Below are 24,988 nucleotides of genomic sequence, written 5' to 3'. Positions count from 1 at the left end.
TCACTTTCAAGAAGACTTCAACTCATGTTCTCACTATAATTTACAGTATTTCCTCATTTATATTTTTCATTATTTGCACAGTTTGTTCTCTTGAGGATTCCTTGTTTGTCAGTCTCTGTTTGTGGGTAGTTTTTCATAGATTCCTTTGTATTTCTCTGTTTTACTGTGAATGCATGAAAGAAAATGTTATCACAAAGTAGTATATGGTGACGTATATGTAATTTGATAATTAATTTACTTTGAACACTCAATTTTAAACTCTCGGGATTCTGTGGCCAGTGGTCACTCAAGGTGGCGAAAGTTAAAAGCCCACCCTTCACAATGAGCCCCATCTTTGACCAAATTACCTCAGCCGGTTGAAAAGCCCCTTTACAGTACAAGCAATGCAGCTGTCTCTCTAGTCTGAAAATGTAGGCAGAAAGTTTCTCCTAAGTCCAGTGACTGTAATGTGTCTGTCATGTTTGATGCCATCAACTCAGGTATGTTCTTTGGTTGAGCATCCAGTATCTGGTCCACATGACGTCTTCATATCTGATTTCCAACATCTACTGTGTGAAGCAATGGTCCAGTTCTTGTAGCTACCCTACCATGTATCTACTTGCCTTCTCGGTAATCATGCCCTAGGACTTCCTGTCCTATCTCATAGCTTCTTGCTGATTCACCTGGTAACTGGTTGAACTGTTTAGTGGAAGATGTGCTAAATTGTCAGCATTGCTGTGTTGTTTGGTGCCCTTGATCTCTGTGTCATAAGAGTGGGCTCCTAGTAACAGTGCCCAATGTTGTACCCAGGTAGGAATCATCACTGGAATTCTTTTCCTGTATTTTGAAAATGGACACAAGGTGCTCGTGATCTGCCACTAGCGTAATTTTTTGTCCATAGAGGTAGTGGTAGAACTTCTTTATTCCCCATACTAGACTAAGGGCCTCTCAGTTGATCTATGTGTAGTTGTGTTCTGTGCTCATCTGGATGCAAACATGATCGGACATTCAGATTCATCTTTCATAATGTGTGACAAAACGGCCCCCATGCCATAAGGGAACACAACGCACACTAGTCTGATGGACAGGGATGGGTCATAATGGGTAAGAAATTCAACTGATTTCATGAGTCTCTTTGTTTCCTCGAATGCTTTCATATCTTTCTGCCCATTCCCACTTTGCTCCTGTCTGTAACAGTGCGTTTAATGGATGCAGCACTGTAGCAATGTTTGGGAGAAATCGGAGGTAGTGGTCTGCAAGGCCCAAGTTTGAGCTGAGTAATGGCACATTTTCCTGTTTGGGTGCTTGTAGCACTGCTTCAATCTTTTCTTGTGACTTATGTAAGCCATGCTTGTCAGTGACATGTTCACAATATGAGGTTTCATTCTTCAAAACAAAAACTCACATTTCTCTCTCTGCGCGCAGGCCGTACTCACTCAGCTTGGAAAGCACTTTACAAAGGTTCTGTAGATGCTCTTCGCCATTTTTGCCAATCATGATGATGTCATTAAGGTAACATTGTGTTCCTGGGATATCTTGGAGCACTTGGCCCATTGCTCTTTGCCAAATTGCTGGAGCTGATGTGATGCCAAAGATGAGACAATTATACTGGAACAGTCCCTTGTGACTGTTGATTGTGAGGAAATTCCTGCTTGGCTCCTCAATCTCCATTTGCAGATAGGCTTGTGACAAGTCAATCCTTGAAAACCTCTCCATGCCTGCAAAAGATGCAAAAATGTCTTCCATTCGTGGCAAGGGATACTGCACGGTATGCAGCCCTCGGCTGAACCTTACTTTGAAATCTGCACTTACGGGAACGGCTCTGGCCTTTCCCTTTCTAGATCTCTGGGACAATGGGTACAGCTCAATCAATCCATTCAGCCATGGAGAGAATTCCAGCTGCCTCCAAGCTCTGAAGTTCAGCATCCACTTTAGGGATGTATTGCGTAAGGCACTAGATGTGCTGTATGGGATCTTGGTGTTGCTGCTTCATCCAGTTCAGCTCTGGCCTTTATGCCTTTGAGTTTACCAAACCCCTTCTCAAACAACTTCTCATTAGCATTAATCAGTTGTGCCAGTCTCTGGTCAGTGCAACCATTTGGGCTCAGTTGCCTGTTGATGTCACGCAGAGAGTTTTGATTGAGTGCCAGTCTAGTTGGATTTTTCTCAACCATTCACATCTGAAAAGCATTGGCCCTCCACTTGTCAATACATGAAGCTCTGATTGCTGTGTTTGGCCTTCATAAGTCATCCTCACTTTCAATTTGCCTTTGGAAGATACTTCTTGGCCTGTGTAGGTTTTTTGAACATCACTGAGGTCTTCTCTAATGGTATCTTAGGAAACAGTCTGTTGTAATCAGCCTCTGGAATTTTAGACAAAGCCGGCCCTACGTCCAGCTCCATTTTCAGTTTTACAGGAGACACATCTATTGTGATCCATATGATTTTGTGATCTGCTTCAGACAACGTTACCCTGGCCTGCTCTGTGTCTGAGGTCAGTGAATCAATGACTTGGATCAACAGTGATGGTGAAACTGTGGATAAGAAAATATTCACAGAATGGAAGAATAAAGATGACTCTTCTCAGCTGATTATTCTGTAACGTTCCGTTATTTTGGCTCGTGTATGTCTCGGGGAAATCCCGCCCAGCACCTGCTTCAGCAGTCCCCTCAGGGTCAATCGTCGCCCGAATCAATCACAAACATCAATCATCAGCCAGCACACCCAGTAAATTTTAACACATACACTTTATAGATATTACTAATTCTAGGGCATTAATATACATGTGATACAGAGAGGAAAGTAATGAAAAAAAAAGGCGCCAACACTTATTCAAAGTCCAAGTTCTTCGCGCGCTACCGTTGGAGCTCAAGTTCGACGTCAGACGACCACCCGAATTCCGTCGACCCACGGCTCGGGACCACCCGAAGTGATCGACCGGAGCCTCTCCGCACGTCCGCCGTCCTCCTCGTCTCTCCTCCCGACTCCCCGCCAAAACTCAGTCCACAGTCATATCATACAGCATGGCATCCGAAAACAAAACGATACATAACCACCCATTGGCTAATAGCACCCTCTTATCACCCTCTAAACCACAATAAACTGCTAGCGCAAACTCTCTGCAGCGTTAAAACACAACAAAGCCGCATTCCACAGATTAACATAACAAAAATCGCCATTTTAAATGTAACAAAAGAAAGACCCCGTACACTCTCCCCCCACCTAAAAAAAGTCATGCCCTCATGACGTTAACAGAATTCACTAGTACTCCTTGTAAAACACAAAACCCAACCCAGGTGCATAACGCAGTGACATAACTTTGCAGGGCAGTAGAGATTACACCCTGCTCTCCCGGCGCTATATAAGTGAGTCTTTCCGGGGGATGCCTACTCCTCTGAGGCCTCAGGACTTCCTCTGTGGACTCTCCCTGTTCAGACACCCCAGGTGACCCCTCGAGCCGATCTGTCGGACCTTCCCCTTCACCGGGATCCCTCTGCCCCTGTGAGCCCTCTGGCTCGGGTTCTGCCTCCACCCTCTCCTCCCCCAATGCCGGCTGTAATACAGGCGGCTCTGCAACACCCTCCCTCGGTCCCCCTGACTCAGTGATGGAAGGGCCAAGAGTCTCTTCTCCTGGCACCGGGGAATCAGCGAACGGAAGCAGGTACCACACGTCCGAATCATCTTCTTCCGATGACGTATCCCTTCTCGAGGTGGGGACCGGCCCCGTTTTCTTCGCAGCGGGCTCTTCCCGCGCCCCGCGCCCTTGCAGAGTCCTCGTAATAGGAGTAAACTCCCATTCGGGCTCTGGGTCCATCTTCACCTCTCGACCCAGAGGCAACAGGTGGTTCCGATGGAGTACCTTGACAGGCCCCTGCCCGCCCTCAGGTCTCACCCGGTAAACCGGGAGATTCGGCATCTGACTCTCCACCACATATGGGGTGGCTGCCCAACGGTCCGCCAACTTGTGCTTACCCTGTAGTCCTAAATTCCGGATGAGGACTCGGTCTCCCGGCAATAGCTGGACGAACTTTACCTTCTGATCATACCTCCTTTTATTCCGCTGGTTCTGCTTGGTGGCTGCCGCCTCAGCCAACTCGTACGCCCTTTTCAACTCTCTCCTCATATCGGACACGTACTTCAGACATGGCTTCGAAGGTATTTCCCCCGCTTCAGTCCCAAAACACAGATCAATGGGCAACCTCGCTTCCCGTCCGAACATCAGATAGTAGGGCGAGTACCCCGTAGCATCATTGCGAGTACAATTGTAACAATGAACCAAATGGGCGATGTGCTGACTCCACTTACTCTTCCGTCCAATCTCCAAGGTGCCGAGCATGTCCAGCAGGGTCCGGTTAAACCTCTCGGGCTGAGGATCACCCTGAGGGTGATAGGGGGTGGTTCTGGACTTTTCAACCCCAAGCATATCCAGCAATTCATGGATAAGCCTGCTCTCGAAGTCCCGTCCCTGATCACTGTGGATCCGCCGGGGAAGGCCATAATGAACAAAGTACTTCTCCCATAACACCTTCGCCACTGTAGTCGCTTTCTGATCCTTAGTAGGAAAAGCCTGCGCATATCTAGTGTAGTGATCCGTGAGGACCAAAACATTCGCGGTATTGCTGGTGTCCGGCTCAATAGACAGGAAATCCATACACACCAGGTCCATGGGTCCTGCACTCTGCAAGTGGGATAACGGAGCCGCCTGCGCAGGCAAGGTCTTCCTCCTGACGCAACGGCTACAGGTCTTACAGTATTCTTCCACCTCCCCCCTCATCCGGGGCCAGTAAAACCGGTCCTTGACTAATCCATAGGTCTTCTCTACCCCTAAGTGCCCGGAATCATCATGTAGAGCCTGAAGCACAGCCTTTCGATACTTCTCGGGCATGACCAGCTGCCAGCGCCGGGGGTGGTCCGGAGGCGAAGTGACTCGGTACAGGACGTGGTTCTTCAGCTTCAACCGGGGCCACTCCTTCAGTAGTAGAGGAACGGAGGCATGTTTCGCCTTCTCCACCTGCCCCATATCACCCTGGCTAACCGCGTACCAGATAGTGCCAAGGCTTGGGTCATCACGCTGAGCCGCCTGTACTTCCTGGTGACTCAACTCCGGCAGCTGCCGGTTCCTCAGAGCAGTCACATTACAGTAACCAGTGGGCAGCGCGTCACCGTCAGCCCCCAGTTGATCTACTGCCCGATCCGTTCCCATCTGTGCTCCTACTTCCCCGTCGCTCCCAACTTGACACATGGCCTTTACTCCCTGGGCAGGGACACTCTTCCACTCCTCGGCCGTGCCCGACTCGTCGTGCGCCCGACGAGACAGGGCATCTGCATCGATGTTCCGACTCCCCGGGCGGTACTTCAGGCTGAACTCATAGGCAGACAAGGCTGCTACCCACCGGTGCCCAGTAGCGTCCAGCTTCGCCGAAGTCAGGATATAAGTGAGGGGGTTGTTATCAGTTCTCACTTCAAACTGGGCCCCGTATAGGTAGTCACTCAACTTGTCTACCACCGCCCATTTCAATGCCAAGAACTCCAGCTTGTGAGTGGGATAGTTTCTCTCAGATGGCGACAAGCTCCGACTGACAAACGCCACTGGCCTCAATCCGTTTCCCTGTTCCTGGTACAGAACAGCCCCAAGACCCTCGTGACTGGCATCAGTGTGTAGAACATACGGCTTCCGGGGATCAGCAAAAGCCAACACTGGGGCCTGTGTCAGCGCCCTTTTTAGAGATTGGAACGCCTCCTCACATTGAGCATCCCACCTCACTCCAAAAGGCTCCCCCGGGTTCAAGTATCCTCCTACCTCCGACCCTCGGTCTCCCTTCCTCCTCCTCCCCCCCATAGGTGGATAGCCACACAACAGCTGGTTCAATGGATGACTCATTTTCGCATATCCTTTCACGAATCGCCGGTAATATCCGCAAAACCCCAAAAACGAGCGTAAGGCGCTCACCTTCTGAGGTCTCGGCCAGGTGGTGACTGCGGCTATCTTATCCGGATCGGTGGCCACTCCATTTCGCGAGATTATGTGCCCAACATAACTGACTGACGTCTTACAGAACTGGCATTTATCCAGGGAAAGTTTTAACCCTTCCTCTTTCAGCCGACTCAGCACCTTCAGCAGCCGCTCCTCATGTTCCTCCAACGTAGATCCGAACACTATCAGGTCGTCCAGGTACACCAATACCTCCAGCAGGTTCATGTCCCCCACTGTCCGCTCCATGAGCCGCTGAAAGGTGGCTGGGGCCCCCGAGATACCTTGGGGCATTCGTTCGAACTGGAAAAACCCCAGGGGACAGATAAAGGCTGTCTTCTCCTTATCAGTCTCGCTCATCGGAATCTGGTAATACCCACTCCGCAAATCCAATACACTGAACCACTGTGCACCACTTAGACAGGCCAATGCATCTTCCACCCTCGGGACCGTATATTGGTCGGGAACAGTGCGGCGGTTCAGGGTCCTATAGTCCACGCACATGCGTACCTTCCCATTTTTCTTCCTTGCCACCACTATGGGGGACGCATATGGGCTTCGGGCCTCCGCAATAATCCCGGCATCTTTCAACTGCCGCAAGTGCTGCCGCACATCCTCCACATCTGCTGGGGCCAACCGCCGCGACCTCTCCCTAAACGGGGTGTCATTTGTTACCCGAATGGTGTGCCGAGTGCTCTTGGAAAACCCTACATCAAACTCGCCCTGAGAAAAGACATCCCCTAACTTCAGCATCTTCTCCACCAGCCTGCTCTTATACGCCGGCGGTACAGGGGAGTTTTCAAAATTAAAGGCCTCCTCGGTCAGCCGCCCCCCGTCTCCCAATAGTTCTCTTCCAGTGGGCTTCACAGGGGCGCTGGACATCACCGTCACCGGGAACAAGTGCGCGAGGGGCATCCCGCGCTTAAAGGTGATCTCCCTCTCCGTTATGTTCCGTATCATCACCCCCATCCGCCGTGCCTGTACAGCTGAGGGCCTCTGCAATTCAGGTCTCACCAGCGCCCCAGCCGGGAACCAGAACTCCCTTTCCAGGTCGTCGGGGGCGTCTACTAGCAGGGCCTCTCCCGGCGGCAATCCGGGGAATCTGGGGGTTCCCATCACTAATGCCGCCTCCCCTGGCTGTATCACCTTAGGCCTCGCCTGAGTGCACCACACCGTCCCTCGTTTGCACTCCGGGTCCAGCCCCTGGGGGTCACTCACTCCTTCGTACACTCCTCGGAACACGGGGTGTACCGAGAGGGTCTCCAAAAAGTTCTCCCCCCCCTTCTTCTTACAGGCTCCCAAGAGCCGTCGCACCAGAGGGGAGTTAGTCCCCACCAACAGGGCAGCACCACCGGTCTCCACCGGATCCGGACAAACCAACACCAGCGTCTCAAAGGCTTCCGATACTCCCACATCTCCCTCTGAAAATTCCACTCTCACTGACAAGTATCCATCGTACGGGTAATCACCATCACTTATGCCCCAAATCTCCAATGCGTTAAACGGAGTTACTGCCAAATGCTTCAGATATTGGTTGTAGAACGACCGGTACAGTAAGGTAACCTGCGACCCGGTGTCAAGGATGGCTTTCGCAAAGATCCCCTCTATCCGTAGGGACACGCTGGAACGGGGTCCCACCAGCCCATCAGGAATTTGGGCTTGTTTGTTCCGGGGTTCCATAGGGGTTTTCTGGGAACGTGTTCCTCCCGAGACTCCAGTCCGTTCCCTCACTGAGCCTCTCTTAAGTTTCCCGACACCTCTCCCTTCTTGGTGGCCTGGGGGCCCTCCCCCCTCGGCGCATTTCGTCTCTCACAATCCTTCCGTAAGTGGCCAGCTTCCCCACAGTGGTAGCACGCCCCCGGCCACTCACATTCCCGGCGGAAATGCCCCTCTCTCCCACAGTTATAGCACCCACTACTCGCCGCCTCTCTCCTCCCGATACGGGCCCCCGAGGACCCCTTGGATTTCTCTGGTCTCATCCCGGCTACCACCTCCTGAACCGCTGAAGACCGTCCCTGAGGGTCCGAGCCCCCTGGTCGGCCCAAAGCACACTCCTCGGCCCGTACCTCTCGGATCAGCCGTCCGAATGATGGAGGGGAGCTCTGCTTAAATGACTGCCGTACACTCCAAGCCACCCTGTCATCCTCCCGGGAACCGCTACATATCTGGCTCATCCTTAACTCCGCCACATCGTCCTCCCTCACTATACCTCGTCGCAGCAACCCCGTAAGCTTTCCTTCCAGCCTGAAAGCATAGTCGGAGAGCTTTTCCCCTCTTCTCTGCCCCATCCGTTGAAACTCTGCTAAATGCCGCCAGGGATCCCCTGACAGTCCAAACACTTCCTCCAAAGCGTCTAAACACTCCGATAGGGAAGCCAAGGGGCGTGCCGCTCTCAGATCGCGGACCACCCGGGCTGCCCCGCCCCTTAAGCTTTCCACCAATCGCTGTCTCTTTTCCTCATCCGAAACTGGCCACACCTCTAACAATTGGGATGTATCTTCAACCCAGGTCTCATAGTCATCCTCCCCTTCCGGGGTGGGCTTGGCTCCCGAGAAAATTCTCAGCTTCGGGCGGTGCACCTCAACCCTTCTCGCCAGGGAGATAATGGCAGCCGTTAACTCGGCAGTCTCCTCAAGCCCATGGGGGCGAGGCCTGGCCAAACCTTCCCACTCCGCACCTCTACCTCTTGCTACGGGCACCCGGCCGGGGGCCTCAACTAGCTCCTCCGGCACCTCCTCACTTGCGTCCTCGGGGAGGGTATGGAGACCCCACGGCCCCGCCTCCCCCTGGACATGGACTGTCGCTGGTAATTCTAAAGCCATGACGTCGGCACTCGCCCGCACCAACATCCAGCTAGCCTCCAGTTCTTTCCCACCCCTTCTAGCTACAAGTTCTACCTGCCCGATACCTTTAATCAAACTCAACCCTCGCACCAGTACCTCTGCCGGAATGCGATAATCGACCCCGCTTACCACACACGCATGATTCACCGGTACCTCCTCCATTTCACACCAACTTACAATCTTATCTCGCTCCATCTTCACACCACTTACCGCAACCACAAGTACAACTTTCCCGAAAAAAAAATCCAAATCCCTGACGGTAGCCCCCACTTGTAACGTTCCGTTATTTTGGCTCGTGTATGTCTCGGGGAAATCCCGCCCAGCACCTGCTTCAGCAGTCCCCTCAGGGTCAATCGTCGCCCGAATCAATCACAAACATCAATCATCAGCCAGCACACCCAGTAAATTTTAACACATACACTTTATAGATATTACTAATTCTAGGGCATTAATATACATGTGATACAGAGAGGAAAGTAATGAAAAAAAAAGGCGCCAACACTTATTCAAAGTCCAAGTTCTTCGCGCGCTACCGTTGGAGCTCAAGTTCGACGTCAGACGACCACCCGAATTCCGTCGACCCACGGCTCGGGACCACCCGAAGTGATCGACCGGAGCCTCTCCGCACGTCCGCCGTCCTCCTCGTCTCTCCTCCCGACTCCCCGCCAAAACTCAGTCCACAGTCATATCATACAGCATGGCATCCGAAAACAAAACGATACATAACCACCCATTGGCTAATAGCACCCTCTTATCACCCTCTAAACCACAATAAACTGCTAGCGCAAACTCTCTGCAGCGTTAAAACACAACAAAGCCGCATTCCACAGATTAACATAACAAAAATCGCCATTTTAAATGTAACAAAAGAAAGACCCCGTACAATTCCAAAAGACAATGAAGTCTGAAGAAAATGGATGTGTGTTTTGTTCCATCAAAACAGACCCAAGGTTTTTATTCCATATCATCAGGTGAACAGTAAGTGACTTAGCTTCGAGTCTTTGAGATCTCTACAGAAAACACTTGATATATTAATGATATTTCTTTTTAATATCTTGCAACATTACATGTCCTACTGCAATTAGAGATTTCTTTCAAATATTAGACATATCTTTCATATCTCTGGGTCCATCTTATGCTTGTAAAGTTACCTCTATTGTAGGTAATCCACGCCTCAGATGGAGGGTGGGGATCACTGCTGGTTGGTTGGCCACTGACCAAAAGCTATGCTGGTACATAGAAAGCAGTCATGAATTTCTTCACCAAGGTCTGTCCGAGCTGGGAGGTGACTTCTGAGGTTTGACAAGTGGTCTGTGTTTCCGAATTGATTGGCTTTATTTATTTATTACATCCTTCACATACATGAGGAGTAAAAATTTTTATGTTACATCTCCGTCAAAATGTACAATGTGCAATCATAATAACTTAAATAATTTATAATAAATAGAACAGTCAATGTAACATAGAAATACACTCAAATCAGTGTGAGTTAATCAATCTGATGGCCTGGTGGAAGAAGCTGTCCCGGAGTCTGTTGGTCCTGGTTTTTATGCTGTGGTATTGTTTTCCAGATGGTAGCAGCTGGAATAGTTTGTGGTTTGGTCCCCAATGATCCTACGGGCCCTTTTTACACACCTGTCTTTGTAAATGTCCTGAATCTTGGGAAGTTCACAACTACAGATGCACTGGGCTGTCTGCACCACTCTCTGCAGAATCCAGTGATTAGGGGAGGTACATGTAGAAAGTTCTTAGATTTGGAGGCCCATACCAAACTTCCTCAACCGTCTGAAGTGAAAGAGGCGCTGTTGTGCCTTTATCACCACACAGCTAGTGTGTACCAACTATGTGAGGTCCTTATATGTGGATACCAAGGAATTTAAAACTGTTTACCCTCTCAATCCCAAATGCTTTGATTTCAATGGGGGTTAGCCCATCCCCAATCCTCCTTTAATCTACAACCAGCTCCTTTGTTTTTGCGACATTGAGGGAGAGGTTGTTTTCTTGACACCACTGTGTCAGAGAGATAACTTCTTCCCTATAGACCACCTCGTTATTGTTTGAGATTAGCCCAATCAATGTAGTGTTGTTGGCAAATTTAATTAGCAGATTAGAGTTGTGGGAAGCGACACAGTCATGGGTATACAGGGAGTGAAGGAGGGGACTTAGTACACAGCCCTGAGGGGTACTTGTATTGAGAGTCAGAGGGTTGGAGGTGAGGGGGCCCATTCTTACCACCTGCTGGTGATCTGGCAGGAAGTCCAGGATCCAGCTGCACAAGGCAGGGTCAAGGCCAAGGTCTCTGAGTTTCTTGTCGAGCCTGGATGGAACTTTGGTGTTGAATGCTGAATTGTAGTCCAAGAACAGCATTCTCACATAAGCATCCTTCTTCTCTAGATGTGTAAAGATGGTATGTAGAGCAGTGGCTATTGCGTCGTCTGTCGATCTGTGATGTCGGTAGGCGAATTGTAGGGGGCCCTGTTTGGGTGGAAGCAGGCTGCAGATGTAATCTTTGACTTGCTTCTCAAAGCATGTGCTTATTATTGACGTGAGTGCGACAGGACGCCAGTTGTTCAGACATGATACCTTGGACTTTTTTGGTACAGGGACAATGGTAGATAATTTGAAGCAGGAGGGCACTCTACACTGGGAGAGGGAGAGACTCCCTGACTAGCAATGTCACATCCCCACCTCCTTTGCCTCCCTCCCTTTCCTTTTTGAAACATCAAAAGCCTGGGACAGCTATTCCTGTCCCTGAGACATCCATGTCTCTGTAATGACCACAACATCATATTTCCATGTTTTGATCCACGCTCTAAGTTCATCTGCCTTGTTTATGATACTCCTTGCATTAACTTAGACATGTCTCGAGCCGGCTGGTGGCACAATGACATCAGCGCCGGACTCCGAAACGAAGGTTCCCAGGTTCAAATCCAGTTGGAACCATTCCCGAGTATGCTATCCATACGGTGGCCCCGGTGTGTCTACCTGCTTGTAGCTCCTATCAGTCACCTCCTCACTTCCCCTAACAAGCTGAAGGTCATCGAGCTGCAGCTCCAGTTCCTTAACTCTATCTCTAAAGAGCTGTAGCTCGATGCACCTGGGGCAGATGTGGCCATCAGAGAGGCTGGAAGACTTCTGGATATCGCACAGCTGATATTCAGAGCAGAAAACTGGCCTTGCAGTCATACCCACTATTCTTAAGTCAGAGGAAAAAAGAGAAATGAAAGTAACTTATTTCCTTACCTCGCCTAGGCCCGTCCTCACTGAAGCCCCAATGAGCCAAAGCCCTGCTCTCTGTTTCACACTACTCTGTCGACTGTTCCTTCGACAACCACTCTGCTAGGCAGAGACTCCCTTTAATACCAGAACCTTTCCAGTGGCCTTGCATGTTGACGAGCTACAGTGCCTGCTCTCTTCTCCCAAATGAATCTCAAGCTGAAACTCCTCGTATTTCAATCTTCTCAGCGGCCTTGCGCGATGACGAGCTACTGCGTCTGTGCTCTTCTCCCAAATGAATCTCCTGCTGAAAGTCCTTTCTTTTTAAATCTTCTTAGTGGCCTTGCATAATGACGAGGTTTTGCATCTCAGGATTTTGCTGGGGTTAAGGAAAAATGAGCAGAGGCCATACCCTCTCTCAGATCAGCATTCCCACTGAGCCCTGAGTTACACTCTGTAGGGCTGCCCACATTGATCACACATCTGACACCAGACCCTGGAAAAGACTCTGTCTGCTGAGCTTTGTGAGGGGAAGGGGGTACCAGGTAGACAGAGAGATTGATTCAAGTCAGTGTTTAAATATTCCTTGAGAAGATTGAATATCCCCTTTGCATCACAGTCCATTACAAGCAAAGTCCTTTGCACCATTGAGCACATCTACAAGGAGCACTGTCACTAAAAAGCAGCAGCTATCATCAAGTATCCCACCGTACAGGCCATAGTCTCTTCTTCTTGCTGTTACCAGGCAGGAGGTACAGGAGTCTTGGGTCCTACACCACCAGGTTCAGGGACAGTTATTACCCTACAACCATCAATCTTCTGAAACAGCCTGAATATCTTCAATCACCTTAACACTAAAGTGATTCAACAGTCTGTGGACTGACTATCAAGGACTCTATAACTCATGTTCTCTGTATTATTTATTTTATTTATTTACTTACTTACTTACTTACTCACAGGTTTTTTTTGTAGTTTTTCATTGATATAATTATATTTCTCTGTTCTACTGTGAACACCAGCAAGGCAGTGAATCTCAGGGTGGTATGTGGTGACAATAAATTTACTTTGATCCTTGTACTTTGTACTCTCGGATTCTCTGGCCCATGGCTGCTCAAGGTGGAGAAAACTGAGAACCTCAGGTCCCTGTGCTGGCAGTAGACAGAAGCCCTGCGTAAATAATGGAAGGAATGGAACTCCTCAGAGACCACTCACTCACCACCGTGTCAGGTAGCTCATAACATGTCTGCCGAAGAGTCTGTGGTTCCCACAGTGGCCTCCTCAGTCACGTCAATTCCTGCAGTAGAATAAAGTCTTTCTCTATTCCGTGGCATTGGTTAAAGGACATAACATCTCTGGATTTAAAATATCAGAGTCAGAAGCAAGTTGTGTCAAACCCTGATAATAAGTGTGATATATTTGTTTGCAAATTAGCTTTTACTTATTTCTACTGCACAGAATAGGTACGGCAATTAGTCCAATAACCGATCAATGGCCAATTGAAAAACTTGTGGGAATTGTTTTTAAACCTAATTTGAACAGCATTTTCCCTTTTCAATCCCTACAATATCAGGAGGACTGTGCGACTGGAAATGTGAATGATGGGTATTGATTTGAGTAGACTGTCCAGGGCAGTCACAATAACTTCACTAAAGGCCACTACAAATGGGAAAATTTGTGCCTTCACTGTGTCTGACCACGCACCTTTGCTCCAGTAATACCAGCCGCCCATTCATACATCAGCTGTAAGGAATCCTCAAGCACCTGTGATCCACATCAGGATGAGTGAAATTCAGATATAAAGGAAACATGTACCATTCTCTGCTTAAAACAATTGGCCAAAATATAATTGGACGGGCATATTGCTTTGGGAATGATTATAGATCATCAACTTATTAACTTCACTCCATGTGACGTCAGATCAGATTTTGATTAGAATGAGTTTTATCATCTCTGAGTAACATGGTTTGTTGCTTTATTGCAATACAGTGCAATATATAAAATAGTCTGTAAGTTACAATGAGGAATCCTATGAAATTAATAAGTAATGCAAAAAAAAGCAAAATAGTGAGTTGGTGTTAATGGGTTTATGGACTGTTCAGAAATCTGATGGCAGAGAGGAAGAAGCTGGTTCCAAAACATTGACTGTGTGTCTTCAGGCTCCTGAAGCTCCTCCGTGACATGAGTAATGAGAAGAGGGCATGTCCTGGATGGTGAGGTTCCGGAATAATGGATGCTGTCTCCTTGAGGCATGACTTTTGAAGATGTACTCTGGTCGGGAGACAGATGCTCATGATGGAGCTGGCTAAGTCATCAACCCTCTGCAGTTTTAAGGATTCTGTGCATTGGTTCCCCTTACCAGATAATGATAAAACCAGTCAAGGTGCTCTCCATGGTACATTTTGTAGCAACTTTCTGGACCTTTGATGCCTGGGTTTGGGGTATATTATCTGACCTGCAGAGAAATTTGCAGTGGTTTGGGGGGGGGTGGGGTAGTAATAGTTCCAGTTGCCATGGCCCAAGTGGGTATCAACAACATTGGCAGAATGAGGAAAGAAGCTCTGCTGAGAGAATTTAAGCAGCTAGGGACTCAAATAAAAAGCAGAGCCAAAAAGGTGGTAATCTCTGGATTACTACCTGAACCATGTGCAAATTAGCACAGGGTTAAGAAGATTAGGGAGTTAAATATATGGCTCCCTTCTGACTCTTGTTTAAATGAATATGAGTTGGCAGATTGATGTTTTTCTTTTATGGAAGCTTGTATGGCGTATAGCTCCGGGGTTCTGCTCCCAATGGTTTTTCTTTCACGTTTTTTTTTCTGTTAGTAGGGTTTTTTTTAGTTAGTAGGATTCTTTTTTCCTTCTTTCTTTTCTCCCCCCAAGAAAATAGTTTTAACATTTCATTTTTCTTCTTATTATTGATCTATTGTTTTGCTTTGTTAATCAGTTATTTGATAATTTAATTCTCATTGTACATATTGACATGTTGACTTGATTACTTTAATGTATTTTTTTCTTGATCTTCAATAATAATTAATATAAAAAGATTTAAAAATGAAAATGAAATATATGGCTCAAGGATTGGTGTGGGAGAAGTGCATTTGAATTCATGGGAAACTGCCACCAGTATTGGGGAAGAAGGGAGCAGCTCCATTGGGACGGACTCCACCTGAACCATGGTGGAACCTGCATCCTGGCGAATCGCATAACTAGGGTTGTAAATAGCAGCGGGGTGGGTTCAACAGATTGGAAAAGTATGGATAAAGTAGAAGAGAAAAGTCTACATAAAGATAAAGTAATAGCAAAAGGTTTAAAAAAAGAGAAAAGTAAGGGTGCAGTGCAGAAAGTCAAGTGCCTAAGAGACAAAGATTACTAAATTTTCAAGGCTCAATGAGTGTCAGGGCACTTTATCTGAATGCCTGTAGTCTTCATAACAAGGTCAGTGAACCTGTGGCACAAATCAGTATCAAACGGTGTGATTACTGCCCATTACAGAAACATGGTTGCAGGGTGGAGAAGACTGGAAATCAAGTATACAAGGATATCAGGTAATACTGAAGGAAAGGGAGGTGGGGTAGCACTTTTAGTTAAGGATGAAATCAGGGCGATAGTGAGAGATGTTTTAAGATCTTAGTAACAGAATGTTGAATCCATCTGGGTATTGATTAGGAATAGGAAAGGGAAAAATCGAAAGGTTAACTTGCAGTTTGAGTCGGTGGTGAGGAAGGCAAATGCCACGTTAGCATTCATTTCTAGAGATCTGGAATAGAAGAGCAAGAGTGTGATGCTGAGGCTTTATAAGGCACTGGTGATGCCTCACCTTGAGTATTGGGACCAGTTTTGGGCCCTTCATCTTCGAAAAGATGTGCTGACGTTGGAGAGGGTCCAGAGGAGGTACACAAGGATGATTCCAGGAATGAAAGGGTTATCATACAAGGAAGGTTAGATGGCTCTGGGTCTGTACTCTCTGGAAATCAGAGGATGAGCAGGGATATCATTGAAACCTTTCAAATGTTGAAAGGCCTAGACAGAGTAGATGTGGAAAGGATGTTTCCCATGATGGGAGAGTCTAGGGGAAGAGGGCATAGCCTCAGGATAGAGGAGTGCCCTTTCAAAACAGAGACGCGATGAAATCTGGGTGGTGAATTTATGGAATCTGTTGCCACATGCAGCTATGGAGGCCAGATCGTTGGGTGTATTTAAGGCAGATATTTATAGGTTCTTGATTGGACATGGCATCAAAGGTTACGGGGAGAAAGCCTGGAACTGGGATTGAGGAAGAGATTAAAAAAAAGGATCAAACATGACTGAATGGTGGAGCAGACTCGATGGGCCAGATGGTCTAATTCTGCTCATAAGCTTATGGTCTAAAATCACCGGTGGGAGTTGTCTATCGGCCACCAAATAATAACATTACAGTGGCACAGGCATGTAACAGAAATATCTGAGGCGTGTAAGAATGGGACAGCAGTTATCAAGGGGGACTTTTTATTTGCGCATAGATTGAGTGAATCAAGTTGGTCAAAGCAATCTTGAGGAGGACTTCATCGAATTCATACGTGATAGCTTTCTTGAACAGCATATTACTGAACCTACAAAGGAACATGCTATCTTGGGTCTGGTCCTGTGCAATGGGACAGGTAAAGTTAGCAATCTTGTAGTTAGGGATCCTCTTGATAAGAGTGATCACAGTATGATTGAGTTCCTCATACGATTGGCGGGTGCAATACTTTGATCTAAAACCATATATTATGATGAAACAAAGAAGACTACAATGGGATGAGGGAAGAATTGGATGGGGTAGACTAGGAATACAGGCTATATGGTGGGACAGTTGAGGAACAGTGGAAGACTTTCAAAGAGATTTTTCACAGTTCTAGTTAAAAGCAAGGCCAGTAAGGATGGGGAGAGCCTGTCTTGGATAACTAAGGAAATAAAGGAAGGCAACAAAATAAAAGCTTGTGCATACAAAGTTGCTAAGAATAGTAGGAAACTGGAAGATTGGGAAAACTTTTAAAAAGCACCAAAGAACCACTAAGTGAGCAATAAAGAAAGGGAAGATAGATTAGGAAAATAAATTAGCACAAAATATAAATCCAGAGAGAGAGAGTTTTTATACTTATATATAAACAGAAAAGGGTGGCCAGATTGAACTTATTTCCCTTGGAGGACAAGAAGGGGGAATTGATATTGGGTAATGAGGAAATAGCCGAGGCTTTGAATGACTATTTTGTATTGGTTTTCGTGGTGGAGGACACAGATAACATGCCAAAGAGACATGATATGGATGTGATGCGAGGAGAGGACATTGATGAGTAGGAGAGAGACTGGTGTAGGGGGCAGAGCTTCAGATTCTTGGATAATTGGGATCTCTTCTGGACGAAATATGACCTGTTCAAAAAAGGACAGGTTACACCTGAACCCGAAGGGGACCAATATCCTGGCAGGAAAGTTTAATAGATCTGTTAGGGAGGGTTTAAACTAATTTGGCAGGGGGATGAGAACCGGAATGATAGAGTGGAGGTAGGGGAAAACAGAAATAACTCTAAGATAGTGAGCAGTAAAGATGTCAGGAAAGACAGGCAGGTGATAGGGCAAATTTGTAGCCATTGGGATGAGTTGTAGTGCAATAAAGTTGCAGTGAAATCAAAGCAAAAAGTATCAAATACTGGTCTTAAGGTGTTGTACTTAAATGCACGCAGCATAAGGAACAAAGTGGATGATCTTGTTGTACAGCTACAGATTGGCAGGTATGATATTGTGGCCATCACTGAGACCTGGCTAAAGGATGCATGTCTCTGGGAGCTGAACGTCTAAGGATACACGGTGTATCGGAAGGATAGACAGGTAGGCAGAGGGGGAGGCATGACTTTATTGGTAAGAAATGATATTAAATCATTAGAAAAAGGTGATATAGGATCGGAAGGTGCAGAGTCTTTATGGGTTGAGCTAAGAAATAGCAGGGGTAAAAGGACCCTGATGGCAGTTATTTATAGGCCTCCAAACAGCTGCAGGGATGTGGACTACAAATTACAACTGGAAACAGAAAAGGCTTGTCAGAAGGGCAGTGTTATGATAATTGTGGGGGATTTTAACATGCGAGTAGATTGGAAAAATCAGGTCAGCACTGGATCTGAAGAGAGAGATTTGTAGAATGTCTGCGAGATGGCTTTTTAGAACAGTTTGTTGTTGAGCCCAGTAGAGGATCGGCTGTACTGGATTGGGTATTGTGTAATGAACCGGAGGTGATTAGAGAGATTGAGGTGAAGGAACCCTTAGGAGACAGTGATCATTACATGATTGAGTTCACTGTGAAATTAGAAAAAGAGAAGCCGAAATCTGATGTGTCAGTATTTCAGTGGAGTAAAGGAAATTACAGTGGCATGAGAGAGGAACTGGCCAAAGTTGACTGGAAAGGAACACTGGCGGGGAAGACAGCAGAGCAGCAGTGGCTGGAGTTTATGCGAGAAATGAGGAATGTGCAAGACAGGTATATTCAAAAAAAGAAGAAATTTTTGAGTGGAAAAAGGATGCAACCATGGTTGACAAGAGAAGTCAAAGCCAAAGTTAAAGCAAAGGAGAGGGCATACAAGGAAGCAAAAATTAGTGGGAAGACAGAGGATTGGGAAGTTTTTAAAACCTTACAAAACGAAACCAAGAAGGTCATTAAGAGAGAAAAGATTAACTATGAAAGGAAGCTAGCAAATAATATCAAAGAGGACACTAAAAGCTTTTTCAAGTATATAAAGAGTAAAAGACAGGTGAGAGTAGATATAGGACTGATAGAAAATGATGCTGGAGAAATTGTAATGGGAGATAACGAGATGGTGGAGGAACTGAATGAGTATTTTGCATCAGTCTTCACTGAGGAAGACATCAGCAGTATACCGGACACTCAAGGGTGGCAGGGAAGAGAAGTATGCGCAGTCACAATTACGACAGAGAAAGTACTCAGGAAGCTGAACAGTCCATAGGTAGATAAATCTCCTGGACCAGATGCAATGCACCCTCATGTTCTGAAGGAAGTAGCTGTGGAGATTGCGGAGGCGTTAGCGATGATCTTTCAAAAGTCGGTAGATTCTGGCATGGTTCCGGAAGACTGGAATATTGCAAATGTCACTCTGCTATTTAAGAAGGGGGCAAGGAAGCAAAAAGGAAATTATAGACCTGTTAGCTTGACATCAGTGGTTGGGAAGTTGTTGGAGTCGATTGTCAAGGATGAGGTTACAGAGTACCTGGAGGCATATGACAAGATAGGCAGAACTCAGCACGGATTCCTTAAAGGAAAATCCTGCCTGACAAACCTATTACAATTTTTTGAGGAAATTACCAGTAGGCTAGACAAGGGAGATGCAGTGGATGTTGTATATTTGGATTTTCAGGAGGCCTTTGACAAGGTGCCACACATGAGGCTACTTAACAAGATAAGAGCCCATGGAATTACGGGAAAGTTACATACGTGGATAGAGCGTAGGCTGATTGGCAGGAAACAGAGAGTGGGAATAAAGGGATCCTATTCTGGTTGGCTGCCGGTTACCAGTGGCGTTCCACAGGAATCAGTGTTGGGGCCGCTTCTTTTTACATTGCACATCAACGATTTGGATTATGGAATAGATGGATTTGTGGCTAAGTTTGCTGACGATACGAAGATAGGTGGAGGGGCCGGTAGTACTGAGGAAACGGAGAGTCTGCAGAGAGACTTGGATAGATTGGAAGAATGGGCAGAGAAGTGACAAATGAAGTACAATGTTGGAAAGTGTATGGTTATGCACTTTGGCAGAAAAAATAAATGGGCAGACTATTATTTAAATGGGGAAAGAATTCAAAGTTCTGAGATGCAACGGGACTTGGGAGTCCTCGTACAGGATACCCTTAAATTTAACCTCCAGGTTGAGTCAGTAGTGAAGAAGGCGAATGCAATGTTGGCATTCATTTCTAGAGGAAGAGAGTATAGGAGCAGAGATGTGATGTTGAGGCTCTATAAGGGGCTGGTGAGACCTCACTTGGAGTACTGTGGGCAGTTTTGGTCTCCTTATTTAAGAAAGGATGTGCCGACGTTGGAGAGGGTACAGAGAAGATTCACTAGAATGATTCCGGGAATGAGAGGATTAACATATGAGGAACATTTATCTGCTCTTGGACTGTATTCCTTGGAGTTTAGAAGAATGAGGGGAGACCTCATAGAAACATTTCCAATGTTAAAAGGCATGGACAGAGTGGATGTGGCAAAGTTGTTTCCCATGATGGGGGAGTCTAGTACGAGAGGGCATGACTTAAGGATTGAAGGGCGCCAATTCAGAACAGAAATACGAAGAATTTTTTTAGTCAGAGGGTGGTGAATCTATGGAATTTGTTGCCACGGGCAGCAGTGGAGGCCAAGTCATTGGGTGTATTTAAGGCAGAGATTGATAGGTATCTGAGTAGCCAGGGCATCAAAGGTTATGGTGAGAAGGCGGGGGAGTGGGTCTAAGTAGGAGAATGGATCAGCTCATGATAAAATGGCAGAGCAGACTCGATGGGCCGAATGGCCTACTTCTGCTCCTTTGTCTTATGGTCTTATGATGTAATAGCTATCACTAAAGAGGTAGTGTTGAGCAAACTTATAGGCCTAAAGATATATAAGTCCCTGGTCCTGACTGAATGCATCCCAGAGGTTATAATTGAGGCTTTGGTGATAATTTACCAAAATTCTCTGGACTCTGGCCAGGTCCCAGTGGATTGGAAGAAGGTGAATGTCATGTCACTGTTGAAAAAAGGATGTAGGCAAAAGTAACTATAGGCCAGCTAGTTTAGCATCCGTAGTTGGGAAAATGCCTGAAGCTATCATCAAAGAAGAAATAGTGAGGCGCCTGGAAAGGACTGAATCCATCAGGTAGATACAGCATGGATTCAGCAAAGGCAGGTCCAGTTTGACAAACTTTCTGGAGTTTTTTGAGGATATAATAAGCACAGTGGATAGAGGGGAGCAGATGGACATTATTTTCTTGGATTTCTAGGAGGCATTTGATAAGGGGCCACATAAAAGACTTATCCATAAGTTCAGGATGCATAAAGTTGGAGGTGATGCATTAGCACAGGTAGAGAATTGGTTAACCAATAGAAAGGAGAGAGGTGGGATACATGGGTGTTACTCTAGCTGGCAATCAGTGGTGAGTGGTATGCCACAGGGGTCAGTGCTGGGCCTGCAACTGTTCACAATTAACATTAACAATCTAAGAGGGGAGACCATGTGTAGAGTATCTACGTTTGCTGATGACACTAAATTGAGTGGAAAAGCAAATTGTGCAGAGGATACAGAGAGTCTGCAGAGAGATCTAGATAGGTTAAGTGAGTGGGCAAGGGTCTGGCAGATGAAGTACAATGTAGGTAAATGCGAGGTCATCCACTTTGGAAGGAAAAATGGAAGAGCAGATTATTAAGTGGTAAAGATTGCAGCTTGTTGCCGTGCAGAAGGACTTGGGAGTCTTTGTGCATGCATCGCAGAAGGTTAATTTGCAGGTGCAGCAGGCTATCAAGAAAGGAAATGTGCCAGGATGTTGGCCTTCATTGCTAGAGGGACTGAATTTAAGAGCAGGGAAGTTGTGCTGTAACTTTACAGGGTACTTGTGAGACTGCATCTGGAGCACTGTGTGCAGTTCTGGTCTCTTTACTTGAGGAAGGATACACTGGCTTTGGAGGCGGTGCAGAGGAAATTCACCAGATTGTTTCCAGGTATGAGGGAGTTAGACTATGAGGAGAGGTTGAGTTGCCTGGGACTGTACTCACTGGAATTCAGAAGGATGAGAGAAGATCTTATGGAAACACATAAAATTATGAAAGGGGTAGATAAGATAGAGGCAGGAAAGTTGTGTCCACTGGTAGGTGAGAATAGAACTAGGGGACATCAAGTCAAGTCACTTTTTATTGTCATTTCTACCATAACTGCTGGTACAGTACACAGTAAAAATGAGACAGTGTTTTCCAGGACCATGGTGCTACATGAAACAATACAAAAACTACACTGAACTACGTCAGAAAAAAACACAAAGACTACACTAGACTACAGACCTATCCAGGACTGCATAAAGTGCACAAAACAGTGCAGGCACTACAATAAATAATAATAATTAATAATAAATAATAAACAAGACAGTAGGCACAGTAGAGGGTATAGTAGGTTGGTGTCAAGCCAGGCTCTGGGTATTGAGGAGTCTGATGGCTTGGGGGAAGAAACTGTTACGTAGTCTGGTTGTGAGAGCCCGAATGCTTCGGTGCCATTTTCCAGATGGCAGGAGGGAGAAGGGTTTTTATGAGGGGTGTGTGGGGTTCTTAATGATGCTGTTTGCTTTACAGATGCAGTGTATGGTGTAAATGTCTGTGATGGCGGGAAGGGAGGCCCCAATGATCTTCTCAGCTGACCTCACTATCCGCTGCAGGGTCTTGCGATCCGAGATGGTGCAATTTCTGAACGAGGCAGTGATGCAGCTGCTCTCTCATCCTTCTGAATGCTCTCAATACAACCTGTGTAGAATGTGGTGAGGATGGGGGGTGGGAGATGGACTTTTCTCAGCCTTCACAGAAAGTAGAGACGCTGCTGGGCTTTCTTTGCTGTGGAGCGGTGTAGAGCCTCAACATAGCCTCAAGATTCGAGTGAATAAATTAAGGGCAGAGATGAGGAGGAACTACTTTTCCCAAAGAGTGCTGAATCTGTGGAATTCTCTGCCCAATGAAGCAGTTGAGACTAACTCAGTAAATATATTTATGACAAGGTTGGATAGATTTTTGCCCAGTAGGGGAATTAAGAGTTATAGGGAAAGGGCAGAGAGATGGAAATGAGTCCCATGGTCAGATCAGCCATGATCTTATCGAATGGTAGAGCAGGTTCAGCGGCTGGATGGCCTACTCCTGTTCCTATTTCTTACGTTCTTATGTTTCTATGTTATGACATACCAACTGGGGAATATGGCAGATGTAGCGTATTTGTAACATACTCCAGGCACATAGAACTCCCTGTGTAAGAAAACAACTTGCCTCATGAATTTTCTTTAAACATACATCCCAATTGCCCTCTGACCATGAATCTTAAAGCGATATTCTTGAGCTTTTAACACTTCCACTTTAGGAGAATGACTATTGTTCTCTACTCCATCCATACCTTTTAAAATTTACTGTCACTGTACATCTTCCTAGAGATGCTGCCTGGCCTGCTGTGTTCTACCAGCATTTTGTGTGTGTTGCTTGGATTTCCAGGATCTGCAGATTTTCTCGTGGTTACCTCTATCCATGCCAGTAACTTCCCTGTAATGCCATGGGATTTTATCTTGTTAAGCAGCCTCATGTGTGGCACCTTATCAAATGCCTTCTGAAAATCCAAGAAATAAAATCCACTGGCTCTGCTTTATCCATCCTGCTTGCTACTTCCTCGAAGAACTCTAACAGGTTTGCCAGGCAAGATTTCCCTTGACAGAAACCATGCTGATTTTTACTTATTTTACCATTAGTGTCCAAGTACCTTGAAACCTCATCCTTAACAATAAACTCCCACTGAGGATAGGCTAACTGGCCTATAATTTCCTTTCTTTTGCCTTCCTCCTTTCTTGAAGAGTGGAGTGGTATTTGCTCCACTCTGCACACATTTCTGGCTAGAAGCAGTCATCTGACTGAAATCAGGAACTCTAACATTATGTGATTTGTTTCCTTTCTCTAACTGCTGGAATTAAGGAGTTTGAGTGATGTCAGTTAACTTGAACGAGTAATTAAATTCACAACCTTTGGTCTCTGTAGGTTCATTGTAAATTACATCACAGTATTACAGTTGGGATATTGGAAAAGCATTAAAATGATAATTTATGAATTAATGTGACATCTGTGATTATTCTCTGACAGATGATTTTGCTTCAGAACACATCATTCTTGTTATTACCAGGAGTCTGGTACTTCTCATTTTCATGATTCTGACGGTGGTGTTCTGTCAACGAATGTATAAGATTTCAGGTAAGGTGCATGAAGAGGTTACTAATACAGAACATGATTCAGAGAACTACCAAAGACAATTTAGTCATGACAGAGGAACAGATCGGAATGAAGGGAGTGTTGCCTTTTTTGTAAGAGAGGAAATAACCACAGTGCTTAGAGAGGATATTCTGGTATATCATCCAATGAGTCTCTTTGAGTAGAATTTATAAATCAGAGGAGGATGGTCATCATTTTGCAGCAAGTTTACAGACACTTCCCATCCCAACCTCCAATCGTCCATGGGAACTTGAGGAGCTGATGTGTAAAGAAATTGCATGCAGTTGTGGCAACTGTGAGAACTAGTATCATCTATCAATTTGCTGATGATAAAACCATTGTTGTAATCTACTCTTTCACTTTTTCCCCCCAGTCCTGCCAAAGGGTTTCAGCCCAAAATGTCGACTGTACATTTTTTTTATAGATGCTGCTTGGCCTGCTGAGTTTCTCCGGCATTTTGTGTGTGTTGCATTGTCGGTAGAATCTCAGATGGAAATGATAGGCCCTACAGAAGTGAGATATATCAGCTAGTTGATGGTGTCGCAGCAATGGCCTTGCACTGAATGTGCAGAAATGGAGCCTGCACCTCTCTTCCATGTAATTGGTTAGGAGCTTGTTATTTCGGGTATGTTTTTCCTGCCGTGAGTCTAGAAGTAAATGACACATTTCAGAAGGAGATCATTTGCTTCAATTTTATTCTTATTTTATGGTGTTGCAAGGAGTATAATAGAGGATTCTGAGCTGCATACTGATTACATACTTTGAAAATAAATGTACTTTGAATCTTGAGATTAACAGTTTTGCTGCAGACTTACAAAGGGTAAGCAACTACACTGTTGAAGCCATATGAAAAGCAACAACAGAATTTGTCACCATGCATAAGATGGTTCTTTAAAATTGTATGGCTTTAGATTTTCTCTGAGCAGTTAAGGGGTCCACAGAAGAGATCCCAATGATTCAAGAAACTGAAGCCCTGTCCCCTGCACACCTTC

At 46.1% G+C, this 24,988-nt stretch overlaps 1 protein-coding gene across 1 annotated transcript in view; it reads left to right on the top strand.

The window, feature by feature from the left end:
* LOC140200569 (uncharacterized) overlaps positions 1-24,988 on the top strand; it is a 556,670-nt gene that overhangs the window by 386,121 nt on the left and 145,561 nt on the right. The gene's annotated exons all lie outside the window — the stretch shown is intronic.

Source organism: Mobula birostris, chromosome 7 (genome assembly GCF_030028105.1).
Source record: "Mobula birostris isolate sMobBir1 chromosome 7, sMobBir1.hap1, whole genome shotgun sequence".
Classification (NCBI taxonomy): Eukaryota; Metazoa; Chordata; class Chondrichthyes; order Myliobatiformes; family Myliobatidae; genus Mobula; species Mobula birostris.
This window is presented reverse-complemented; position numbering and strand designations above follow the sequence as displayed.